This window comes from Lepus europaeus, chromosome 2 (assembly GCF_033115175.1).
Source record: "Lepus europaeus isolate LE1 chromosome 2, mLepTim1.pri, whole genome shotgun sequence".
NCBI classification, from domain to species: Eukaryota; Metazoa; Chordata; class Mammalia; order Lagomorpha; family Leporidae; genus Lepus; species Lepus europaeus.
The window spans coordinates 15487225-15514667 of record NC_084828.1 but is presented as its reverse complement, the minus strand read 5'-3'; the positions used below and the strand labels follow the sequence as shown (position 1 = coordinate 15514667).

At 38.8% G+C, this 27443-nt stretch overlaps 1 pseudogene; it reads right to left on the bottom strand.

The window, feature by feature from the left end:
• Positions 1-10260: 10260 nt before the first annotated feature.
• On the bottom strand, positions 10261-13093 carry LOC133747306 (small ribosomal subunit protein uS3-like; annotated as a pseudogene).
• Positions 13094-27443: the final 14350 nt, after the last annotated feature.

Below are 27443 nucleotides of genomic sequence, written 5' to 3'. Positions count from 1 at the left end.
GGTGGGCTTTAGGCCTTGTAAGTTAAGAGGCCCAGACCTATCTATCTCTTCACATGGGGTATATCCTAAGGGAGGTGTGAACCTCCTAGGGGAAGGCACTCTGTTGACTTTCATTACTTGGCTGGCCTGGGAGGAGAGCTGGCCAGGTAAAGGCAGGGGGCATCTCTAACAAGCAATTTACAGTTCTGCCTGCAATGTTGCTGACCCTACTTGACCATACCCTCAGCTGCAGTGGTCACTTTGGAAGTTGGGCTGAGTGAAGGGCTTTTCAGATTAGAGCCAATAAGATCTGTGGCTCTGACCTGGGCATCCTTCGACTCCAGGGCAGGTCCATTTCCAGTGATCCAACTCTTGGCAGAGCTGCCAGGGCTCTTCACAAGCTGACTTCTGCTGATTTCTATTTCTTCATTTTATCAGAATATATTTTGCTTTCCTGGGTCTTCTAATCAAAACAGACAAACAAGTAAAAACCTCAGGTTCTTCCTCATACTAGTGATGAAATACACTCCTTTCTTAGTTTCCTAGTATTATCTACTTTCCTAGTTTTTGCATGAGTGGTCTCTTCTAGACAGGAAAGTTTCACTACCTCATGTATGTTAATAACTCAGCAACTTCAATTAAGAAAGCAAGGAATTTATGCAATAAGAAATTTCCATGAATTTTTCAACTTCAGGATCAAGAAAGGTTGTTTAGCACATGGAATACCTGTTCTCTGGAACTCAGCCATATCTTTGTGTTGTTCACAAAAATTGCCATTATTCCTTTTTATAAGTGTGGATTTTCTCAAAGACTTCAGGCATGCACTTCACTGGATATTGCAGAATGCTTTCTAATAATGATGTCATACTGAGTCTGCTGGCCACCAGTTTCCATCCATAGCCTCCATAGCCTTTCTGTAACCCTCAGTATAAGTTTTCACATGGGCGGTTTCTAAAGGAGCAGCTAACTCCATATCACGTTTGCATATTCAGTTCTTCAGAAATTTGCTATGTATCCCTCGGGGAGAAGTCTGTTGCTTTAAGTGTGGCCTAATATGGTGGCACCATATAGTCTTCAGAGCAAAAGATACTTATGTGACATCTCACCTAAGGGATAACCAAGGAGTTCATAAGGACAATCTTTATTCTCTCTGTTGTCCTTTATTTTCAAATATTTATGCAAAAATCTGATGGAAAAACTTGGTTTCATTACAATGCATTCTTGTTGATAGATGGTAAAGGGCCTCTGGGTTTTTCTTTAGTGTTGGTTAATTACGGACACAGCACACAGAAAGATTCAGTTAACCAATTGGGATATTTTTGATAAAGGTTCTTAATCATATAAAAGCTCACTTCAGAATTTCCCTTAAGTGGTAAAGGGCTCTTGCTCTTTTATGAGGCAATAATCCTGTATCTTAGTGGCCAAACAATAAAAAATCAGCTACAATGCATGTTAGGATTCCTTGTCCCTGCAGGCCCATTTTCCAAAACTTTAATTTCTCAAGAGATAAAGCATCGGAGTTATTCCTGCCAGAGGCACACACATCCCTCAGTTTAAGCTCTATCTTGAATCCCTGCTTGCTTTTCTGTCCTTGAAAGCAATTGTGGGCAATCTTCGTTCCTCTTTGTTGAGTTACTACTTAGAAATACGCATCCAGCATTGACTCCACGGGACCTGACTTACTGCTCTAGTAATGAGAATTCTCTTTCTCATAATTCTGGCTATCCAGTTTTGTCTTTTTTTTTTTTTTTTTTTACAGGCAGAATGGACAGTGAGAGAGAGACAGAAAGGTCTTCCTTTGCCATTAGTTCACCCTCCAATGGCCGCCGCTGCCGGCCTGCGCACTGTGCTGATTGGAAGGCAGGAGCCAGGTGCTTGTTCCTGGTCTCCCATGGAGTGCAGGGCCCAAGCACTTGGGCCATCCTCCACTGCACTCCCGGGCCATAGCAGAGAGCTGGCCTGGAAGAGGGGCAACCGGGACAGAATCCGGCGCCCTGACTGGGACTAGAACCCGGTGTGCCGACGGCGCAGGCAGAGGATTAGCCTATTGAGCCTCGGTGCCGGCCCAGTTTTGTCTTGATACATGCCAGGAAGGAAATTTGGATTGGATCTCTGAGAGTGTCGCTGACTTGAAAGCCTAGCCTTAGGGTGAAATTTTGAGAGATCTGTTCCAAGAGGAGTAAAAACTCTCCTTCATAGCTGCCTTAATTCTCCCTAAGAGTTCTTTTAATTTATTTTGGATAGGGCTATTTGTTGTTATTGTTGTTGTTGTTGTTGTGTGTGTGTGTGTGTGAGAGAGAGAGAGAGAGAGAGAGAGAGAGAGAGCCAGGAGATGTAAGAGCTTAGCCGTTGCAGTTCCACGTGTGTTGCTGACTGTAGGAGATCAGCTCCCCAGGGTTCAGACTTGCTCCTAACTCCTTCCAGAGTCTGCAGCACAGAACTTCCAGGGTGCTGCCGGGTAGGCCAGCTGCCTCCTTCACTTGTACACTGTCTCAGTTACTCTAGGTTGCCAACTTTTTATGTTTTGCTTTGCAAAATGATCCCATCTACTTTCTTACAGGTGAATTTTATTTAGCTTTCTTCCTCTCCTGACGTCACCACCTACCACCCCCAGCTGACACACTCACTTTCTCATTGTAGGTTTATACCTTGAAATACTGTACTGTAAAATCTTAAATGGAGAGAAGATAGGTTTGCATTACCCAGCTTAATGAATTAAAATACAAGACACCACCAGTTGAATGATAACTTTAGGTAAAAAACAATGTATTATTATTGTTGTTGTAGTTGTATGTATATGGGATGTGTTTATGCTAAACACAAGGGTTTTCTTTGGTGCCTGTGCTGTCATGTAGTGGGTAAATTTGCTGCCCGTGAAAATGGCATCCCAAATGGTTGCCAGTTCAAGTCTGTGCTGCTCCACTTCCAATCCAGCTCCCCGCCAATGTGCCAGGGAAAGCAGCAGAAGGTGGCCTAAGTATTTGGGCCCCTTTACCTATGGTTGGCCTGACCTAACCCTGGCAAGTGTGGCCATTTTGGGAGTGAGCAAGAAGATGGAAAATCTCTCTGTCTCTCTTTCTGTAACTCTTTCAAATAAATAAATCTTTTAAAAAGTTTTGTTTAATTGAAATTAACGTGTAATTGGACATCTTACAGATGGCTACCTGTAGTGGGGCTCCATATCCCCACATTGCAGCTGCACATCGTTGCTGTTGTCCTTAAGTAGGATAGGTTTGTGATGTTTCCTTTATCTTGCAGGCTTACGTACCAAGAAAATACAAGAGTGGGCTCAGGGTAATTTTGAATTCCTCATAATCTTTTCATTTTAGTGGTAGTTCTTCAGTTACATTCATTATCACCTTGTTAAAGTAAAATATAACATGAAGCTGCTCAAAATGACCTTTCTTTAGCCTTTTTCTGAGACAGTAATAACCTCAAGGCTAAAATCCACAAACTTATAGGACTATATTTATTGGTATTTGCACAGAACCCATTTTGAAGGTCAGACTCAGTAGAAATAACCCGTTCATAGCTCAGGTAATTTTTTTAAAGGGGTAAAATAGGATTTTCTTTTCTTTTTCCATTATTTTAATTACTCTGTAACATTTTCCTTTTTCTCTCATGAAGCCTTGTTCATTGGAGCGAGTAGAAATGATATATGTGAATGGCCCAGTTTCATTGTCAAAAAATACAGTGGGTGAGACAGACAGTTAGCCATGCTATTTATTTACTGTCAGGAAAAAAATAAAATTAAATTAAGCATTCTCAAAACAACTCCTCACTTTGGGTGCCCCATCTCATTCATCCAACTTATATACTTATTATAAACAGCTACTTAAGGATTTAATTTATCTTTGAATTGGATTTTCAAATTTTTACTTCACAGGGACACCTTAAATTTTTGTTGCTTGCTGTTTGACGAGCTCTGAGTATTAATGAATCCTGTAGTTGGTTAGTTATTTTGCAGTTGGTGCTGTGTTCAATAACTAAAGGTAGTTCATCTTTTGGTTACTTGACTTTTTATTTGTTCTGGAGTGAAGTTACTGCCACAGGCAGGTTGGTGCTGAAAATTGGTCACTGACTTGCTTGTTTAAAATGAAGTCAGAATTAGTTTTGGGTGATGATTTTAACTCTCTTCACAAATTCCTGGGCTTTGGATGAGTAGGATGGCTAATGTTTAAGCAGCTGTCTACAAATCTCTTTCCCTGTATGAAAACACCAGTCATTGGATTAGAACCACTACAGTCATGTATGACCCCATTTTAACATGATGGCATATGCTAAGACTCTATTTTCAAATAAGGATGTATTTTTTGGAAGTCATGGGTTTAGGATTTCCACATATGTTTTTGGGGGAATGCTACCACAAGAGATATCTGAGAAGATATGAGTTAATTGGAATTTTAATTGACATTTAGATATCAAGAGAGTTAATTTGTTAAATCTCTACTTTTTGACTAATTGGCTATGCATTTTTTTATTGAGAAAGTGAGAGAGAGATAGCATGAGAGAGCAAGTGAGCTGCCACTGTTTCACTGGCAAAAGTTTGCAGCAGCTGAGACTGGGACAAGGCTAAGGTTGGGAACTGGAAACTAAATCTAGTTCTCCCACGTGAGTGGCAAGAATGTAATCGCTTTAGCTATCAACATGGCTTCCAGTATTTGCATTAGCAAGGAGCTGGGGTTGAACCCAGGGACTCTGATGCTGGATGTGGGCATTTTAACCACTAGATCAAATGCCTGCTCCTTATGTAAAAACCAATGTGAACATTTAACATATTACAGTTTGCTTAGTTTATCAAAATAAGCTCTTTGGTTAATACATTTACAAGACATAATTTTTTCATTAAACCAAATAAAACTAAATTAAAAGTAAGATATATGTTTGTGATTGAATCAATCAAGAAAAGAAAGACTTGAAAAAATATTCACTTGTTATTATGTTAAATCACAATTAACCTAACCAACCTTAATTTTCAGAATACTGTTTTTTGTGTTCATTTTAAATTATGATTTCATTAAATCTTATTTGAAATTCCCAAAATTCAGTCCTGATGATTGCTATTTTTTTATTGTGCTACTAGCAAATCAGTGTGTTTGAAAAGTGTGTATGTGTGTATTAGTTACATAAGAAATGCCACTTATACTGAGCTGTGTATATAGAGAGAACATGAGTCAGAGACTCGATCCATGTTTCTGGGCTTATAAGTAGCTAGTGTGACATTTGAAAAATCATCTCAATGGAGAGTGTTGTTTTGTTTTGTTTTCCAGGCCCTATGGTATGTGATGCTATAGTCCAAGGTGAAGGTGTCATCACTTCAATGCCATCTTTTGTCCCAGAGACAATTTTTGCTTCACTTACCCCCACCGACAGTGGAATAGATTCAGAGATGTTTTATTCATGAATTTAGATCTTGTGAATATAGCTCCCAATACACCAGAGAGACAAAAATATCACTACAATTGCACTTAAACTAATCCGTAGTTGTGTAACAAATTGACACATAAATTAAATTTTCACTGCTTATGCCTGCTTCACTAGGTAGTCATACTTCAATATGGAATCCTGCTGAAGTAATTAGTTTAGCTCAGATTTGCTCATCAAAGATCTCTGAAAATTGGAAAATAGAAGGACTCCTTTGCTTAACATGTGTCACACTCAGTGAAGATTTTAAAGTTAAATCTGCAGTTGAGCTGATTCTTTTGCATTTTACTGAATTTTATCAGCTGCTAGATCCTCTACCTTTTTTTTTTCCCATAGAGATTGATTCATCCTGTCGTGGGCATGTCTCCATCTCTTATTCTCCTATGCATTTCCTTACTCTTTATTGCGAAGTCATCTTCCTGTTGAAGAACTTTCTCTTTTCCATAGGATTGATCTTTAGGTGGTGAGGGAGTCCTCACTGAAATGTGAGTTAGGAAAATCACACGCTTTCATCTTTGGTTTTATCTTCTGAAAGAAAGAAGAATTGAGCTATTTCACCAGCTCTTGTGAACTGTTCGAATTTCCTCTGGGGAGAAAAAGTCATTGCTTTCAAAGCTCTGAGGAGTCTCCAAAAATGCTCCCAGGCTCTCAAAAGTAAATAAAAGGAAATGTGGACTTTCAAAGGCTGCTCTGGGGTCCAAAGATAAAGTTTTAGACATTGTGCAAATCATTGAAACAAAAGCCAATGGAAAATATAGACAAAATCAGGAAGAATATACATATTGTCTAGGTGCAGGGATACCATTCACAGTTCTGATGAGGTGAAAACTGGAAGAAAATGTGTGTGACCTCTTGCCAGAGTTTGTGAGCTTATCTGGTAAAAATAGGGTCTACTGATTCATTCAGTGAATTTATTAATATGGACTAGGCCTTAGATTTATTCTTAAATCTATTTATAGGTCCATATTTTCTATTCATTTTTGATGCAATATTTATTTAATTTTCCTTATTTCTTTGTGTAAGACGGACAAATTTCATGTATTTCATATATATTTTTACAACAGACTCCATCCTTATCTTCTGGATTCTAGGTTTGCCGATTCAAAATTCTTTTGAATAAAAAGTAACTGAAGCCGTGGCTTTCAAGACAACATTGGAATACAGGTGTTCAGGTGGCCTTCAGCTGGGGCCTCATACAAGTCTCCCTTTGGTAATCCTATCCCCCACTGGCTTGGATTTATGCTGTGTGATGAGCATTATGTAGCAGTAGTCATGGGATGCATGCATGAGATTAGATATTAACAGACTTGTTTCTGCCGTGAGTGTACTCTCTTGTTAGCTCTCACTCTTTCTCCTCAGGCAGCATATAAAGAAGCTCATGTGTCAAATTATTGAGGCTTTCAGACAACCACATGAATGATCCACCATTCCATCCTCCTGGGACTTTTAGATGAGAATTCAGACCCAGCTTAAGGAATGGCTGCTGTACGAAAGACCCTGATCCAGAGCCATCCAGCTGAGTCAGTCACAGGTTCCACACCCATGAAATCTCTGACATAATAAGTAGGTACTATTTTAAGCCTAGGTTTTGTGTCCTTTGTAACATACAATTATCACAGAATTCTTTTTTTAAATATTTATTTTATTTATTTGAAACATACACACACATACACACACACACAAACACAGAGTGAGCTTCCATTCGCTGGTTCACTCCCCAAATGGCAGCAATGGCCGGAGTTGGTTCAATCCAAAACCAGGAGCCAGATGCTTCTTCTGAATCTCCCAATTGGGTGTAGGGGCCCAAGGACTTGGACCATCCTCCACTGCTTTCCCAGGAACATTAACAGGGAACTAGAACAGAAGTGGAGCAGCCGGGACTCGAACCAGTGCCTATCACAGAGTTCTTGAAAAAACAAGCGATTTCCAACTTCCTCAACATTAAAATTATTTGCCTACTTTCTCACCTTTGCACACTTTTGTCTTATCCAGAATTTGTAATGTGATCTATTATTAGATATATCACTTATAGTGCCTATTCGTGTGCTATATACTAGGCAGACCAAAATATGTATTTTTAAAAACTGCTGCTGTGTTTATCACTACTAATTTTATCCATACCCTTTTTTCTTGAGAAAAAAAATCTTTTCCTTTCAAATATATAATTTGCCTTAAGAGCATATTTTATGCTGGTTATTAAATGTTGCTTAAAAAGTCAATTCTACACTATCTGGTTCAATTGCAATTTAATTAGGAAAGAAAAGCATTGTTTTCATCAAAGTTGGATTAAATAAGGAGATATATAACACCCCCAGGAAGAACCCTGAACTTTATTTATTTGAAAACCTTAACTGTCTTTATGATTAATGTTTTCACTATTTTTCCAAGAAATAATTATGAACCACACACTGGACAATTAAGTCCTTTAACTCAGGGATTTCCCTATTCAATCTTGAATTTCCTGAGTCTCAGAAGGTGTCTGGCATTACAAGTTAGTAAGTTTACTGAAAGGGAGTGACTGGTTCTGTTTTATTTATCTTCCCATCTGCTCATTAGTGTAGGTGATAGTAATGTGAAATGACTAGAAAGAAAGAAAGTACATTTGGAGCGCATTTAATTTACAGATTAGATAACCGACGCCTAGAGTGGGAGGCTAGGCATGCTCTATGTCAATGCACCTAACACTGACCTTGAGAGGACAATTGATTGATTTCATACATACTTTGGAGTTGTATGAGACATTCATATGTCTACCATTTAATAAATAAAGAGCATCAGGTGTTAAGTTGATGGTAATAATTACTAAGTTTCTAAACCAAAACCTGAAAGACTGGAAATATACCTTTATTCTGGGTGTGCCACTTCATTCTTGTGCTTCTGTTTCTACCAGAAAAACAATATCATTGATATTTTAGTTGAATTAAAAATCCCTAACGTGGTATACAGGGCCTTTCAAATATAGATTCTTACCTACCATTCCATGTTTATCTACCAGTGAAACTAAACCGCTTCAGATTTAATTATGTCTCACAAAGAGTGTTGTCAGATTTAGTAAACAAAATCTGTCAATTTGAAAATATAGTTGGTTTTGAATTCCACATGAGTGACAAATAATTTTTGTTTGTTTTGTTGCATAACTGTCACATGCAATATCTTCGATGTGTTTATTCCAAAATATAATATTTGTTGTTTTTCTGAGACAATGATTTAACTGAGTATCCTATATTTTATCTAGTTACTCTTCCAATGTAAATGTTCTTCCCTTCATATATCATTTGTCTCACAATCTCTGTCTGAAACTGTTATGGATCATTTCAGGACAAACTGAAATACCATCACTGTTATGAATTGTTTCATGATTGTCCTGGAACAAGTGAAATATTTTCTACCTCTGTTCTTCCATGGGATTGATATATTTTGGAGAACTAAGAAATTAGAGAAGATAATTTCCTCTGAGAATCAGCATTTAGCACAGTAGAAATTTTTGATTGACTGTGAAATGCCACTTTACTTATAGAATACAGGATCTGAAGAAGAGTTTTCTATAATATTGCAGTCTGATTAGACAGCAAACTGCTCACTAGTCACGGGGATATGTAGCAACTGTTCTGCTTATGTATTGTTCACCAAAGTTAGTTCCATTTTCCCCTCTAAACTACTTATTGTAATAAGTGTAATCCAGTGCCACTTAAGAGTGAAAGTTATTCTTTCTATGTAAACTAAAATATATATTTCAAAATTCTCTACGAGGTCAAGTTATAAAGAAATGCTGTAGAAACAAATTGTGATTAAAAACAAAATGTATAAAAAAGTAAAAAAATAATGGCAATAGCAAAGTTCCTGAAAAATTTTATATTCAGATTGCATTAAATGTATTTGAGTTCATAATTCACATTATTTATTTCTTTTTTTAAAAACTCACTTTAAAGTGGATGACTGATGCATATTTACAAGCTTGTGGTTAAAAAATAACATGATAGTGAGTGGGTATTCTTTCATGCTATAATTTTAATCCAAAATTTTTAATCAGCAACAGTTTATTAGTCCATTTGTTATCAAATAAGGTGTACAAAAGTTAAAATATTTGTTGGAATGTCAGACCTATTTTATAAAGTTAACATAACTACAGAATAAAGAAACAATATGAATGTAAGGTCTTCATTATGGGACCAGCATTGTAGCATGGTGGGTAGGGCCTCATCCATTGTGGGTTCCGGTTTGTGTCCCTAGCTGCTCTACTTCCTATCCAGTTCCCTGCTGATGACCTGGAAAAGGCAACAGGAGATGGCCCACGTGCTTGGGCCCCTGCTACTCATGTGGGAGACCAGGAGGAAGCTCTTGGCTTCTAGCTTCAGCCTGGCCAGACCCAGTTGTGTGGCCATGTGGGGAGTGAAGCAGTGGATAAAGAGAATCTTTCTTTCTTTCTTTCTTTCTTTCTTTCTTTCTTTCTTTCTTTCTTTCTTTCTTTCTTTCTTTCTTTCCTTCTCTCTCTCTCTGTCTACATATATATATGTGTGTGTGTGTGTGTGTGCGCGTATCTATCTCTCCCTCCCTCTCTGTATCTCTGCCATTCGAATAAATAAATAAATCTAAAAAAAAAAAGATTCTCATTGCTCAGTGCAGAAGAAATCTTAAATTATGCACTTTGAGTATTTCCATTAGCAAGTTTAAGTTTCTACTGAAGAATCTGTAACTCTGAAACTGTTTCATGCTATAATAGGAACAGACCTGTGGTTAATCAGTTAAATTCCTTTTCATTTGGTTTTATTTCATTTATTTATTTTCCTTGTAAGAGATTTTATTGAAGATCTTTACAAAGTAACATCCAGAGTCTATACAGCTGCCACGGAGACCCTGTTATGCTGTAGGGACTGGCTGGGCCATGGCAGGCAGCTCTGGCTTTCCACCCTTCTGCTCTGAGGTGGGGTTGGTGGGCAGTATCTCATTCTTGGGTCCACAATGCTCACATGGTCAGGCAGGGGCTTTTTGGGGGTGCAGGGTTGAGAATAGTAACCAATGATGCTAAGAGTAGCATTGATGGATGTGGCTTAAAGCTGGTCCCAGCCAAGACTGGGAGAAAAGGCCACTCAACTTTTGCATCCATCAAACTGTCCCCACAAGTGTCCAGAGACCCCCCATTTCCTCTCCTCTATGAAATGGTTAATGCTACTCTTAGGATCATTGGGTTACTATTCTCAACCCTGTCTTTTATACTACAGTGTCTAAGTGTTTACAACAGGTTATAATGGAACAAAGACCTTCAGCAACCAGGCAGTCAACCAAATGCTGCTACGGAAATATACTCCCCAACCAGGTGACAGCGGCCTGAGACATTGCTCCATGTCAGCAAGAAGTAGCTCTAAAGACAGATCATCGTCCCTCTACCCCTCCTGGACTTTTGGGACTAATATAATCCCATACAAATCCTGCTTTATAAAAAACAAAAGGGGGGAATGTTAGGAAACTGGCACAGTTTTAGCCAGGTTGCCGCATGGCCCAGCTACCTGAGCCAGGCTCCACCCTCATCCTAATGGGATTCGCTGCTTCTGCTTCCCTGCCCGCCCTCAGGCAAAGTTTTAAAAGGGCCTGTTCCTGAACACGTGCTCTCTTGGCTCTGCTCCCTGCTCTCTTGGCCTCTCTTGGCTTCTCTCCTCCTCTCGTCTCTCTTCTCCCTCCTCTCTGTCTCTCTCTCTCTTACAGTCTCCTTCTCTTTTTCCTTCGCCTCCCCTTCACTCAGGTCTGTAGGGTGTCCCCCAATAAACCCTTTCCCTTAAAAAAAATCACCTTACGGGGGGATTTCTATAGGACTAGCCATATGTCTATACACTTGTTACTAGTTTTGTTACCTCCGTGATGTTGCGCAGCCAATTAGTTTTAGTGGTAAACAACTTTGGATTCCGCCCATCTTACTTCCTCTGGGCGCCATCTTTTTTGCCCCTCTCACAGGGCCTACTGGAGAGGAGGCTGCCGGCATCATCGTCAGCAGCCTGTGATGGACCCCAAGTTTGGGATTCCAATGTGCTCGGGTGGTCGCCCAAAGACCCAAACTCCAGACCGGTAGATGCAAAAGCAAGAGGATTTTTATTAGGCATTTGCGCAAATGGGCTCCCTGTCACCAGAGGCGAAGAGAAGCCCTGAGCAGCAGTTATAAGCATCTTTTAAAGGCAAAAACCACAGGATTAACATATTTCGCGGGGTTTGGTTTGACTGGCTAGTTTAAAGGTTACCATGGGTACTCATTGGGTCCTTTTAGATGGGGAGTGGCTGCCCCGGGCAGGGGTAAGGGGGCTATTTTGTCGGAATACCTGCAGAATGTTCTGCCCATTAATCTCGGTGGAACATCTGGGAAGGGCGTCTGTGAAACCTGCCTGAGATCGGGCCCAGTTCCTTGTTTTCAGGCTTAGTTCCTTGTTTTTAGTTTGGCAACATTTTTATCCCCAAGCGTTAGCAAGCAAAGCTGATGTGTACAGAAGCAAGAGATCTGCAATTAGCTCTTAGCCACACTCACCATAAAGCACACCAAACACCAGAGTAAGGGTCCCTCAGGTTTTTCACTTGGTCCCTCTCCATCTGGTTCCCAACAGTCCTCTTGCTAGGGGGAGGGGGGCTGTGGTGGCTGCGTGAGCTGCTCCAGGATCCACTCCCCTCCTCGCACAACAGCAGCCTGTTCATGGCCGGCCCTGGGCACAGTGGCATCATGGCGGCAGCTGTGAACACACTCCAGCCCACAGTCCCTCTCCTCTAGTGCCTGCAGGCTGTAGATGAAGTCCTCCTGCAGGCGCTGCAGCCAGTCCTGCACCTCCTGGAGCTAGGCGCACTCCATGTTGACCCCTCCTTGGCGCCACGGGGTCGCTGTCTGCCATGGCGGTGGCAGGGGCCACGTGCGTGCGCGCCAGATCCCTCCCTGCACTACCATCCCCGGGACACCTGCCGGCTGGCTCCGTGGGCCCTGGCTCCGGTTAGTTCGTGGGCTGGGCTCCGCGCATCTCCATTCTGCGCAGCTTGGGCGGGGGCACCCGGGGGCAGCTGCGCATGCGGAGCCCCCGGGCCTGGCTTGGCCGCACCATGGCTGCGCACATGCCCCGCAGGGGGGAATCTTACCACTTGGATCCCAGGGCGGCATGATCTTCACCTTGATGCCCAGTAGACCTTGCCTGAACAGCACATAGTGCACCATGGTGTCAACATAGTAGTTAACAGGGTCCCCACTGTGGATCATCAGGCTGTGCACAAACCTCATGGACTTAGCCCTCTGTCATCGCAGCTTCACAGACACCACGACCTTGCAGCCCTTAGCTCCATTCTCCATGATGAACAGCAACGCAGCATAGCAGTCCCTAGGTAGAGCGAATGCTCCTAAGAGTTAATAACACAGAGACTCAGCCTGGGCAATAGTACACAGACCCCTCGTGGCCACCTTTTCAGCCTAAATCTCCACACTGCCCTCTGGGAAGCCAAACTTCTTTTGAACAATCGCAGTCCATTCCCAGATTTGCCCAGCCCTTCTCACCAAGGATATTCTGTGTCCTTGTGGCTAAAATAATGATTTTTTTGTCCTGGTTGGTGTAACTCAGACCTCAACTCCACAGTAACCATCTTCAGCCAACTTCTGGGTGAGATACTTGCTCAGCTCAGCTTTGAAGATGGCATCAGCACCAAACTTCCTTTGCTTAGAAACTTGCACCACCATCTTGCTACTGAAAGGAAAGGTTTGTTTTATTTTTTAAAAGACAGTTCTTATTTTATTTTTAATTGACAACTTAGTCTATTTACCAAACTGGATTGTGGCTAACAGATTGATGAGCATTTTGAATTTCATTGTTTTCTGAAAGTTATTTGACCCAAAGTTAAAAATTTTCTTTCTAGCATTGATTTTAGTTTGTGCACATGTGTATTAGTGAATAAATGATGATCTTGTTTGCTCTGAAAGCTCTTTAAAAATATTTTTATTTATTTAAAAAGGAGAAGAAGAGTTGAGAGAGAATATATTTTATTTGCTAGTTCTTTCCTCAAATTCCCTCAAGTTGGGCTTTGACCAGGCCCAAAGCAAGAGCCTGGAACTCAATCTGGGTCTCCCAAGTGTGTGGCAGAGCCCCAGCGACTTGAACCATAAACTGCTGCCTCTCATGGTAAGGATTAGCAGGAAGTTGGGACTGGATGCAAATCTAAGACTTCAACCCAGGCACTGGGATACAAAATGTGGGTTTCCCAACTGGAGTGCTAATGGCTGAGCCTAATGCCTGCCCCTGAAAATTCATTGAGACTTATCATCAATTGGTTCCTTGCAAGAAGGAAGTCAAATCTCATAATTTGTTAGTCTATGTATTTCCCTATCAACATAGCAACCTTTCCCTAAGTAATATCAACATGATCCTTTGCAAACTTCTGTAGTGTGGCTCTTTTGTAGTGATGTTCATAGTACCTGCTTATGTATAATTATCCATGCACTCATTTTATTTCCCCTTCCATTTAACAAAGTGCTTGAAGGAAAAGATTTACGTCTTTTACATTGTCTCATGCCTCATAAACCCAGGAGAGTATATCCAGCATACAGTAAACTGTGGAGAAGTATTCAAAAATTCATGGAAAATACATACTATCTTTTTAGTCCATTTTTTCCCTGCGTATTTTGCAGCATGCTCAAATGTTGAATATAACATAACATAACAGATAATCTTCTGGGGTGCAAAGTCTAATATCATAGGCATGGCATGTTCTCTATACTTCAGCATAAACAATTTCAGCTTGCCTACTGCATAGAAACTTCAGGGAAAAGATGTTTCTCTTTGACATGCTATAAAGAGCACACCCTCTTCTGTCTCCTCCTATGCTGTCCTGTTAAAATGAAATATTTTCCCCTTTGGGCCCATGGACCAGCAAAGCAGCATACTTAATTGCAGGACAGGGATGACTGTTCTTAAGCTATCTCGGCCCTGAAGGTTTTCTCTTTTCTCTGTAGAAGATCATGTGAGATTCTAAGAGAAATGAAAGCAAATGCAAAAGGTAGAATGACTTTAGGGTCTGCCTTTTATCTGTCAATCAGGTATTTTTGTTCCTACTGGGAAATTAACTTGTTGCCTAGGATTTATTTACTTAAAGTTGGCATAAAATTAGAATTATTTGTAATAAACAAGCATAGTCACATATTAAATAAGAATATGGATATAATCAAAGAACTCTGTCTGCCTAGAGACTTTAATTCTGCAACAAAGCCTCCTTCTGTTAGTTTTCTGTCCTTCTGTCATGTCACTGGGAGATATGGAATATGTCACAGTGAGAAAATCATCTGTACCTTTACAGGGCTTTTCTCTAGAACACTGTCTCCACATGGCTTCTCTTAAATTCAAGAGCTTAATTCTACCTTAGTATCTCCTACCATATTTAACACCTTCATTTCTGTCTCTACTTTTTTACACTTTTATTTCTCTTGTCTTACAAATTTTTCACCTCTCCTTTCATTTTTGTTTGCAAATTCAAATGTATATTCTTTTGTAAAAATAATAAATTTTTTATTTGTTTCTGGTCCAATAACTGCTTTAGTATATTTTAATATTCCTACCTAGTACTTCATTTTTCTCTATAGTCTAATGGGACATCTCAGACTTATTTCTGCTTCTTTCTAACTACTTTTTACACCTTGTTTTCACTTATTATCTTCTATTTCAATCACAGGTAAAATCTGAAAAACCCTCATCTCCATATGATATGTTAATAAAAATTATTCTTATTTTACCTGTTTCTTCTAATGGGAAAAATTATTTACTTTTAATTATTTGAAAGGTAACAGAGGGGGAGAATGAGATAGAGTAAGGAAGATCTCCCATCAGCTAGTGCACCTCCTAACAGCTTGTGACAACCAGAACTGACCCTGGCTGTAGCCATGAGTGAGGAACTCTATATATGTCTCCCTTTGTGGGTGGCAGGAGCCCAGGTACTTAAGCCATCATCTGTTGCCTCCCAGAGTGTGATATACCAGGAACGTCGAATCAGAAGTGGAGCCAGCAATAAAGCCAAGCACTCAAATGTATCTAAGCAGTATCTTAACCCCTATGTCACACTTCTGCCCAAACCCACTATTTCTTAAATCTAAAATTCTCAAGAAACACAAAATTTGATCTGTATATGCATATGTATATTGAACCAACTTTTGTTTATGAATAGAATGTTAAAACATGACAGAACAAAACATGAATAGAATATTAAAATCTTTTATTTTGTACTTCTGTAAGTGCTTCTCTCACTACAGGCATACATGTGATTAATGTGGGGAAATCTATATTGTGCATTCTAATATTTCTGAATCCCAAAACAGAGATTTCTGATTTAATAAGTAGATTAGAGATGGAAACTAGAAATGGAAAGTTTTTAGTCATGATCCCAGGTCATTTTGATGGATAGGTGCATTGACAAATATTGACTATAGACCATAAGAAAAAAATGTACTGAAAGTCCCACTTTCCATAAGTATTAATAACAGTATTCTGCAAAATTATCTTAATTATTATAAAATTTTTAGAGATCCCTGGAACAAGTTTATGAAAAAGGTGAACTTACTAACATAATCATGACAAAGAATATTGAGTGCCCATAGTATGCTAGGTCTTGGGATTATTGTAGTTAAACAAGAGGGCAAAAACTCCTGTCCTCATGGGATTTTGGTAACAAGAACAGATAATAAATAAAGAAAATTGTTAAAATATGTATTAATTAGTAATGACTCCAAAGAATAATAAAACATAGAATAGAAGTTAGGTGGCATATTTTAATTTTAGTTTGAGAGGTGAAGGGAAGGCTCCCTGGAAAGTGACTTTAGTAGTAGCCTTGAAAAAAGGTGTTTGTCTTCTATTGTTCCACGTTGATGTTCAAAACACTTTCTTACCAAATCAAAATGAAGTTTGCTTCTATCTCATTCTCAATTTCTCAGCATTCTTTCTCTGACCTTCTCATACCTCTGCAGAGCCAGATATCCTTATTCCATCTGGTTTCTTTGGTGATAAGGAACAGACACTGATAAGGTTATCATTATGCAGTTCACAGGATGATTGAGAAGCCAAGTCCACAGACCAATTCAGCTAAGAACCTTCAAGGGCTTTCCTCTTGTAGAAATCCACTTAATCATGATTTCTCAGTAATGTGGCATTCATCTCAGTATCTGTTATCTACAGAGTGGCTATCAGACCATGTTCGGGTCACAGGACCATTTCTTGGCCATACAGGGGTTCAACAGGAAGTGTTTGGCAGGAGTAATAGCTTAAGCTTTTGGAAACACAGGATCTCTAGATTTAGAGAATCATTCAGCACATACACATTGTGGGGAGCTAACACACAACTACAGCCTTGATGCCTCCCAGCTCTGAGGCTTCACATCAATGCTTACTCACACCTGGTTTAATTTCCTTAGATTCCTTGCTATTATAAATTTATAAACTTTCCTATGTTAACTGGCTGATGAGAATAAGGAATTATACATGGTTTACACTACTCAAAGCGACTTACAGATTCAATGCAATCCTGATCAATTCAAATGGCATCCTTCACAGGACTGGAAAAAACATTCCTGAAATTGATATGGGAACATATAATTCCTGAATACCCAAAGAAATACTGAGCTATCAAAATACCAGATTTCAAGTGTTCTACAGAAGTATTGAATCCAAAATAGCATTGTATTGGCAAAAAACATACACATAGACCAATGAAGCAGAGTAGAAACCTCAGAAATAAACCCCTGGATCTATATTCAAATTATCTTTGACAAAGGTACCGAAAGCATACCCTAAAGGAAAGTCTCTTCAATAAATAGTGATAGGAAAATTGGAGGTCCATGTGCAGAAATTGGAAAAAAGACCCTTACATTTAATCCTATATAATGATCAATTCATAATTTTTAAAAAGATAAATTTAATAACTGAAACTATAAAACTTTTAGGAGAAAATTTATGGAGAATATTTCAAGACATTAACATATTCAATAATTTTTCAATAAGAACCAAAACCCAGATAATAAAATAAAAATGGGCCAATTCAATTATATAAAACTCAGAAGCTTCTGCACAACAAATAAAACAATCAAGAGATACCAAGACAACCAAAAGAGTGCCAGAAAATATTTGCAAACTAATCATACAACAAAAGATTAATATCCAAAATATATAAAGAACTCAGAAAACTCTACAGCAAAATACAAGGAATCCAGGTAAGAAATGGAATAAGGATCTGAATAGATATTTTTCAAAAGAAGTACAAATGGCCAAGGAATGCATGAAACAATGCTCAATATCACTAGTCTTCAGGGAATTGCAAATCAAGTCTGCAGTGGGGTACCATCTCACTTCAGTTAAAATGGCTGTTATCAAAAAGACAAAAAAATAGCAAATGCTTAAAATGATATGGAGAAATGGAATCTTAATACATAGTTGAAGGGAATGAAAATTAGTACAGGCATTATAGAGAAGAGTATGGAGGTTCCTGAAAAAAGTAAAAACTAGCCCTACCATATGAACTAGCTATATAATTTCTGATTATATATATATATATGGGGAATAAAATCAGCACACAAAAGAGATACCTGTAGACCCATGTACATTGCAACATTATTCACAAAAGCTAAGATATAAACTCAATCTGTCCATCAATGAATGAGTGGGAAGAGAAAATGTGTCATAAATATATGCATCTATAAACATATCTCATATGTAATGTGTCATATGTACATATGCACGCATACATATAAGCATTAAAAATAATGAAATCCTTATATTCAAAACAAAATGTATGAAACTGGAGATCATTATGCTAAAAAAGAAAGCCAGACACAGAAAGGCACATTTCCTCTGGAAGTTAAAAAAATATGTAACCACAAATATACCTATATTTAGCTATGTAGTTGATATAAATTTTAAGCAATTATGGCTAGAGCCTGGACAGAGTCAGAGAGGGAATAAAGAGAAAGGAAATTGGATAGCGGTACCCAAATGCAGTCTGCTGAAGGTGATGGGCTCTGGTGTTCCAGAAGATTAGGGCAATTATGTTCACGATAAAGGAAATGAAAGCTAAATTCCCTTGTACAGTTAGTTTATGGTGTATATGTGTTGCGAAATGTATAAATAATTCATGATAACCTAAATTTTTAAAAAGATTTATTTATTTACTTCTTTGAATTTCAGAGTTATAGAGAGAGACACCTACACACACACACACACACACACAGGGAGATCGTCCATCTGCTGATTCATTCCTCAGATAGCTGCAACAGCTAGCACTTGGGGGGAGGCCAAAGCCAGGAACTTCTTCCAGGTCTCCCATGGGCATATCAAAGGCCCAAGCACTCAAACCATCTTTTTCTGCTTTTCTCAGACCATTAACAGGGAGCTGGATCGGAAATCGAGCAGTGGAGACATGAACTGGTGCCTGTGTGGGATGCTAGCATTGCAGGCAGCAGATTTACTTGCTATGCTACAACACCTGGTCCAATAATCCACAATTTGAAAGTATTTTTTTTTAAAAAATCACCTCCCCCCAAAAAATGACCACTCTTGCAATGAGTTCCACTAAAATAAACCAATTTAGGGTACAAAACACATTTTCTTCTTCAGGACCTGACTAGCTAAAATACCTTTAGGCTAGAATATTCATATGACTGATGACCAGGAAAGAGAAGCCATTGAGAAGGAAGCAAGAATACCAGGGCTCCAAGTGGGAATTTAGTCTAGCAGTTAGGATGCTGTATAAGAAGTCCAAGTCTACATCAGAATGTCCAGGTTTGACTCCCAGCTCTAGCTTCTGACTCTAGCTTCCTGCAAATGGAGACCTAGGGAGGTAGCAGTGAGGAGGTACCAGTGATGGCTCAAGTAGCTGTGTTCCTGCCACTCACGTGGGAGATCTGGATTGATTTTTAGGCTGTTGTGGGCATTTGGAGGTGAACCATCAGTTGGGATCCCTTTCTCTCTTTGTCTCTGTCTCTCTTCTACTCTGTCTTTGTGCCTCTGCAATAAACAAATAAAAATTAGAAACAAAAGAGAAAATAGGAGCTAGTTGTCTATTTTAATACAAAATTTAGGAGGAAATTAAAGTTTTTGAAATGTGTACCTTGAGATTATCATTTTTGTTGACTAAAAATAATTTTAAAGGTAGTTTTGTGCACTCTGGTTTCATCATACTTTTCTGATATGAACAGTTTTTCCTTCCTCTGCAGTTGGCTGTGCACATCTTATTGTGGGTCTCACAGGAGATCTTGCAGTAGTGGCATTTGCAGTAGGTAGTGACGGCATTTCTAAAAATGTCTGTCAGTGCTGGAAAATAAGACATAGGCTTTGACATTTCCAAATTGAGAACAATGGCTCTTCATTAATTCTGTATTGTAAATGCCACTTTCGGATTTGCTTTTCTTTTCTTTTTCCTGATACATTCATTTTAATAATGCTGTTCTTTACAGAACCATCGTAACTTTATTTTTGGTTTGTTTATGCAGATACATTTCCACAGATCCTTTGTGACTATATATTATGACTTCAAATGTAGAGTAGGTGAATTGAGTCATTTATTACACATGGGTTCTATTTGAAATCATAGGCGTATGTTTTAAGGCTTAAATATTTTGTTTTTAATACATTTATTCATAGTATTAGAATATAAAGGTGGTGAGTCTAGCCTGAAATATAAATATCCTTAGGAATTGCAAATAGACTCTGACTTACTAATGTTCATAAATAAAGAAGTAGTCCCTGTATTCAGGCAAAAATTAGGTGTAAATATTAAACTATGCTAAGATGTATATTATTAATGAACTAAATTTGTCTCCTTGTCTGAACACTGAGTCTTTCTGTTTGAAATTGATGTCTTTATTCTTGGAGTTGGATGGCAGGTGCTAGAATTTTGGGACAGGTCAGGTGTTGGCTGTTGACATTCTGGAGGAAATTTTCTGCTCCTGAACATTTCTGACCGTCTTCTCTCTGGGGGACAAGATCTGTGAGATTGTTTCTCATCTTGAGCAGTGTGGCACACAAAATCACCCTCTGGGGATACGTTAAAGGTCAGGTACATGAGACTCATTCAGAAAAAAGGACTGACAATATCTGGGTCCAAGTCTGTACAAGGAGGTTTCAAAATTCTGTGGAAAAATTGAATTAAGACATATTTATTTTGGTGCAAAAATATCTTTCATAATTCTTATTATTAATAATGGATTTCAAAAATTATTCATACCAAAACACACTTATATTTTAATTTGAATTTCCATGGACATTTGCAGAACCCTCATACATTAAAATAATCTGTGTTGATTCTCATATTCTCCAGTTTTAGAACTACTTGTATATAGTCCTCCTTTTCCTACTTCTTATTCTATTTAATCTCCAAATCCAGGTACCTTCTTCTTATCTTTAGTGTATACTCTGACAGTAACCTTAAAAATAGCCAACACATTGAATTGCCCATGATTTAACATAAAGTCTCTTCTGTTGTTTCTTTAATTCCTTTTTGCCTTTTCAGAGAGTGCCACTATTTCTTAGTATCTGTTGAGTATTCTCACCCCTGGAGGGCTGGGACTCTCAACCATTCAATTCCCAAACATGTGGCCTTGAGATCTAACTCATAAGTGCCTTTCTATTTAATATTTCCCACTCATGGTCAGATTACCTGTGTTGGAATGAGATTCCTCATGACTTGTCCTGATGCTATTTGTATAGGAAGCACTCTCAATCTCTGAGACTACATTAATTGTTCTACCTCTGAGCTCTCGCTTGTTCATATTACTGAAACAGCTTTAATCCCTATCCCATGTAGCTCCTGATCTGTCTTTCAAGTAGATTCGCTCACTAGATGATGTGTGATTCCAGGGCATGTGTGTTGATGTATGAACTCTTGCATTCTCAGAACAGCTTGGCATCCAGTAAGGACATCATAAATACTTGAGAATTGAGATAACCACAGTTTCTTTACCAGGGATTGATTATTTCGCAGGATCCAACTCTTGTGTAATTTCATCATTAATTTCTAATCTTAATCTTTGATCATAATTGAGCATATTGAAGAACAAAAGAAATCCAGGAATATATTGTTCCAGGGCTAGATGATCGTTACTTCAATATTTCAAAGAATTGAGAGCTTCCATTTTCTTCAGACTTAATGAAAGTCTGTGATTTAAAATAAACTAATTATTATTGAAGTCTAGTTTTCAGTTTGAGTGCGAGAAGAAGATACAATGGTTTTAAACATCAGTCGTGCCTCTGGCATAACACTAATAATCATTTTTCTTTCACTGATTATGTTAGAGAATACAGACATCATTTTTTATATGTGAGCTTCAGATGAGCACAATAGGTTATAATAATAACGTGCAAATGCTTCTGAAAAACACTTATTTGAATTTTCTTGAGCTCTTCTAAGGTTATTATCCTGAAAATGCTGCATTTGTCTTCAGCCTAAAAATGTAACATGGACATCACGTAAGTTTGATATCAAATGTATTCAAAGATGTTAACAATGTTTGATAAGTACATTTGTTGTATATTTTGAAATATGATTATTCTAACATAAAAAATGAAAGTTCAGCACTTGAGCCAGATTGCTACTTGGTGCAGGACTTGTGGTAGATTTTTGTTTTGTGTTTACATTTTTTGTGTTTACATTTTTCTGTAATTTTTACATTTATGTTTACATTTTTCTGAAATTTTGAAAATAGTTATAATGAAAATTTTTTTCCTTTGGTAATTAAAAGCAAGAAAAATATTTATAATTAACAGCTTATTGAAAGCAGTTTTCATGGAGTTTTTAGTCACGATTTTTATTAAGTACCAAAAATGTCTCTAAATCACCCTGTGACATGTTAAATACTGACTGGGTGAGCTTTTGGAGTCTCCAAATCAAGAGACAGCATAAAACAAATCAACAAAGGTTTACTGGACCTAATACCTCGTACTAAGCTTTAGTAAATATTCATATATATATATATATATATATGTATATATAAAATGTTCTTGGGAAATGATAACTGCCAGTTTCATCCATACTTCTTATGAAATGGTAAAGTGTGGTATGTAGTAAAGATATATTTAGTTATTATAACATTCTTAGAATATGGATTTGTCAATAATGAATGTGTCAAGTGCTGTAGATCTCCATGTCCATGTCCATGTTAGCATAAATGCCCATGTTTATCTCCATGCCCAGGTTCAAGTTGACCAATATGTCCATTTCTATCTCCATGACCATATCCACATCTGTGTCCATGTAAGAATCTGTCTCCATGTTTATATCCACAACTACCTTCATGTATGTGTGCACTACTACATTCATGTCCATGTCCATGTTTACATCTATGTCCATGACTATATTTATCACTCTACATATACACAAAGTTTTTTAAATTGGTTCTTTGGCAAATTTATCAAAAGTCTTTAAAATACAAAAAATATTCCAAAGGAATTCCATGCTCTCCTGATGCATGCTCCCTTCAAATTAGCATTGAATAAAGTATGGGTTAAGAACATATTTCCACCATTGTTTCCAAGATGGCAGAAGAGGGAGAGAGCTTACCACTCTAGGGGAAGATTTGAAAGAGTCAATCTCAGGGGAGTGTTAGGGATCAAATGTCAGAGGAAACTCCAGGCAAATGAGAGGGACACTGTGAATTTACATGGTGGGTGTGGATGTGTACAACTCAGGACCCCAGCAGCCAAGAGCTTCAGCACAAGCTTTGGAGAGTGAGATGAGACCAGACTACAGCAACCAAAGCCACTGGCAATCAAGCTGCAGGAAGAGCTTGACTTGATTTTAGTTTGGAGCCCTGTGGGGTACAGTGTACCTGCCAACCTAGAGGGAAAGAAATTGGGCATGTTTGTCTCTCCCCAGCCACTTAGCACCAGCATCCTATAACTAGTTGAGAGAAGGCAGGCACCATTTTGGACATATGTAACAACTGCACTAGCTTGTGTCCACCTGCCCAACAACCAGCCAATAGGAGATGCCTGAGTCAGGCTAGGAGAATTGACAGGGGACTGTGTGCTTGGGACTGTGGAAGCCTTGTGTGCTGGGACTTCGGGCAGTCACTGTGGTCAGCTCCTCAAGCTCTGGGATTCCTGATTCCATGGTGAAGGAAATTGCTGCAGGATCCATGGTCACACCAAGGGCTGCACAGATGCTTTATGTGGTTATTGTTGCAGCACAGATGAATATTTTTTAAAGATTTATTTTATTTATTTGTAAACTAGAGTTACAGAGAGAGGGGGGAGAGGGAGAAGAGGGAGAGGGAGAGAGGGATACAGAGAGAGGGAGGGAGGCAAGGTGGGAGGGGGAAAGAGAGAGAGAGAAAGAGTTCTTTCATCAGCTGATTCACTCTCCAAATGGAAAAATGACTGCTGGAGCCGAGTTGATCTGAAGCAGGGAGCCAGGAGCTTCTTCTGGTTCTCCCATGTGGGTGCAGAGCCCCAAGTACTTGGCCCATTTTCCCATGCTTTCCCAGGTGTATTAGCAGGGAGCTGGAAAAAAGTGGAGCAGCCGAAACTTAAACTGGAGCCCATAGGGTATGCCTTCTTTGCAGGCTAGGGCATTAATCTGCAGTACCATAGTGCAAGCCCCAGCATGGATGAGTATTGCACCCATTGCAACTATTACCCAGGCATTGGTCTCCTTGGAGGAGAGGAAGTGAGCTTGAGACTACAACAACAGATCTGATCAAACCTCTTCACTGATTAAAAAACAAATAGATTTACCACGCCTCAGTTGGGTTTTACCTTGGACATCACCCCTCACCCTGGAGTGCTGAACAGCACCCTGGCTTCACCCAGCATACACATCTCGGTATTCATTGAGAGACTGGACAATCTGCTTAACCACAGAGGCATAGTTCAAAGATAAAAGCCATCAGAGGAAAAATAAATATCTTCACAAATACCTAAAAATAAATGCAATAATTCAAGAAACAAGAATAAGGAAGACTACATGAGGAACCCAAAAGAACACAGTGACACTTCAATACCAGAATGAGAAGATGAAGAGATTGGAAATGCCAAAAACAGACTTCAAAAAACTGATTATAGAATTACTTAGAAGTATTCAGTAGCAATCTTTACCATGACACATTTTAGTCAAACTCTCCACTAAACATAAATAAAAGATTCTAAAATGTGCACAAGAGAAATACCAGATTTCTTGCATAGGATCTCCAATTAGACTCACAGCTGACTTATCAGAAACCATACAGGCTGGGAGAAAATGGTGAGATATATTCCAAGTCTTAACAGAAAACAAACAAACAAAAGCCTGTCAACTCAGAATACTGAACCCTGCAAAGCTCTCACACCGAAGGTGAAATAATGATATTCCATAGCAAACAGAATTTGAAAGAATTTGTCACCCCCTTCCATCCTTACAAAAGTTTCTAAAGGATGTGCTACACACAGAGACACAGAAACATGGTTATCACTATGAAGAAGATGAAGGCAGAAAATCTCCCAGGAAAAGTACGAAATCCAAAGTATACAATAGGAATACTTATAGAAAAATGGCAGGGCCAAGTTGTTACTTATCATCAGTTACCTTGAATGTAAATGGCCTCAACTATCCAGTTAAAAGATATAGACTGCCTGAATGTATTAAAAAACAAAACCGGTCTTTTTGCTGCCTACAAGAAACACACTCACCAACAAAGATACATGCAGACTGAAAGTGAAAGGATGAAAAAAGATATTCCATGCAACAAAAACGAACAAAGAGCTGATGTAGCCATCTTTATATCAGACAGAATTATTTTAACAACAACAACAACAAAAAGAAACTTAATAGAGACAAAGAAGGGTACTATGTAATTATTAAGGGTACAATTCAACAGGAAGATGTGACTATAATCAATATATATGCACCAAGTTACAGGTCACCTGACCATTTAAAAGAAATCTAAAGGAAGACATAGACTCCAATACCCTACTTTCAGCAATGTACAGATCAATCAGACATAAAATCAGCAAGGAAACAACATAGTTAGCAGACACTATAGACCAAATGGACTTAACTAATATCTCTAGAACTTTTCATCTTACATTTGCAGAATAACATTCTTCTCACCAGTGCATGGAACTTTCTCTAGGATAGACCAGCAAGTTTCGGCAAATGCAAAAAAATCAAAATCATACCATGCAACTTCTCAGAACACAATGGAATGAAGCTAGAGATCAACAACTCAAGAATCCCTAGAACATATGCAAACACATGCAGACTGTACAACATACTCCTGAATGAACAGTGGACCAATGAATAAATAAAACGATAAATAAAAAATTTCTGAAATGGAATGAAGATGGCACTATTACATATCAAAACTTAAGGGGTGGGTCTGGTGTAGTGACACAGCAGGTTAAAGCCTTGACATAGAGCACCAGCACCCTAGATGGGCACTGGTTTGAGTCCTGGCTACTCTGATCCAGCTCCCTGCTAATGTGCCTGGGGAAGTAGCAGAAGATAGACCAAGTCCTTGGGCCCCTTCATCCACATGGGAGACCTGGAAGAAGCTCCTGGCTTCAGATAGGCTCAGCTCCTGCCGTTGTTGCCATTTGGGGGAGTGAACCAATGGATAGAAAACCTCTCTCTTTCTCTCTCTCTCTCTACCTCTTTCTGTAACTCTATTTTTCAAATAAATAAAATGAATATATATTTAAAAAATTATTGAATACAGTAAAAGCAGTGTTAAGAGGAAAGTTCACAGAAGTTGGTACTTACATAAATTGGAAAAGCACCGAATAAATGAGCAATCAATGTATCTCAAGGACCTAGAAAAACAGTAGCAAATCAAAACAAAAACTAGTAGGATAAAAGAAAAAATTAAAATTGGAGAGGGAATAAACAAACTTGAAATAAAAAATACACAAGATAAGCAAAAAGTGCCGATTTTTTGAAAAAAATAAATAAAACTGACACAGCATTGGTCCAACTAACCAACAAAAAGAGGAAGAAGACCCAAATCAATAAAATTAGAAATGAAAAGGTGTGGTGGAATGAGAAGGTGAGAAGGTCATGCCAAGATGGCTGCTGACAAAAAAACTGCCTGGCAACAGGCCATGATTGATGGCTTCAGAAACCACTTGACAACAGAGCCTGACTGACAACAGGCCATGATTGGGTGGTTTCGGAAACCACATGATAACAGAGCCTGACTGACAATAGGTTGTGATTGGATGGCTTCGGAAACCACATGACAACAGAGCCTGACTGACAACAGGCTGTGATTGGATGGTTTCAGAAACTGCCTGGACACAGAGCCTGATTGGCAACAGGCTGTGATTGGATGGCTTTGAAAACTGCCTGGCAACAGGCTGTGATTGGTTAGGGCATAGAATGCCTCTTGACCAGATTGGCAGCCTTGGCTATATAAGCAGCTGTAGCAACTGAAATAAATGAGTCTGCAGGCTGCTTGCCTCAGGCCTGCTTTCACCCGACTCCTGGGGTCTGTGTGGTGACTCTGCACCTCTTGACCCCACCACGTTTCTCCTCTCAGAAACAAATCCACATCAACAAAAATGGAAATTTAACAACAGACACCATAGAAGTAAAAAGAATTATAAAATACTACAAAGAGCTATATGCCAAGAAATGGGGAAAACAGAAGAAATGGATAAATTCCTGGTCATATACAACCTACCTGAATTGAGCCACAAAGACATGGAAACCTAAACAGACCAAAAAGTTAGATGGAAATTAAATCAATAATAAAGACCCTCCCAGCAAGGAAAAGCCCAGGACTGGAGGGCTTCACTGTCGAAATCAACAAACATTTAAAGAAGAACTAACTACAATTCTTCTAAAGCTATTCAAAACAATGGAAAGGGAGTGAATCCTTCTAAACTCCTTCTATGAACTCAGCATCACCTCAATTCTTGAACCTGAGAAAGATACAACAGTGAACCAGAACTATAGACCAATTTCCCTGATGAACATAGATGCAAAAATTCTCAACAAGGGGCCAGCACCCTGCTGCAGTGGGTTAATCCTCTACATGCAGCCCCAGCACCCCATATCGGTGCCGGTTCTAGTCCTGGCTTCTCCTCTTT